The sequence below is a fragment of the Oratosquilla oratoria genome, chromosome 8, assembly GCF_046742065.1.
Source record: "Oratosquilla oratoria isolate Oo_2021 chromosome 8, ASM4674206v1, whole genome shotgun sequence".
NCBI classification, from domain to species: domain Eukaryota; kingdom Metazoa; phylum Arthropoda; class Malacostraca; order Stomatopoda; family Squillidae; genus Oratosquilla; species Oratosquilla oratoria.
The window spans coordinates 28,849,038-28,849,475 of NC_134784.1; the positions used below are offsets into that span (position 1 = coordinate 28,849,038).

At 29.9% G+C, this 438-nt stretch overlaps 1 pseudogene; it reads left to right on the forward strand.

Moving 5' to 3' along the window:
• The first annotated feature begins 319 nt into the window (after nt 1-319).
• On the forward strand, nt 320-438 carry LOC143027867 (5S ribosomal RNA; annotated as a pseudogene).

The following is a 438-nucleotide window of genomic DNA, read 5'->3' on the forward strand; positions in this document are numbered from 1 at the left end:
TAAATAGATTAAATAAATGAATAAATAGTTAGAAATACATATATATATATATATATATATATATATATATATACATATATATATATATATATATATATATATATATATATATATTATATATGCATGTATATATATATATATATATATATATATATATATATATAAATACACATATACCAATAAACAAATAGAGAATATACTTCATGACCTTCATGGGTGAAGCGTCATATGTTTCTTACACACACATACACACACACACACACACACACACACACACACACACACACACACACACACACACACACACACACACACACACACACACACACACACCACTCTGAACATACCGCTTCTCGTCCGATCAGCGAAGTTAAACAGCGTTGGGTCTGGTTAATACTTGGATGGGTGACCGCCTGGAAACACCAGATGCTATTGGTA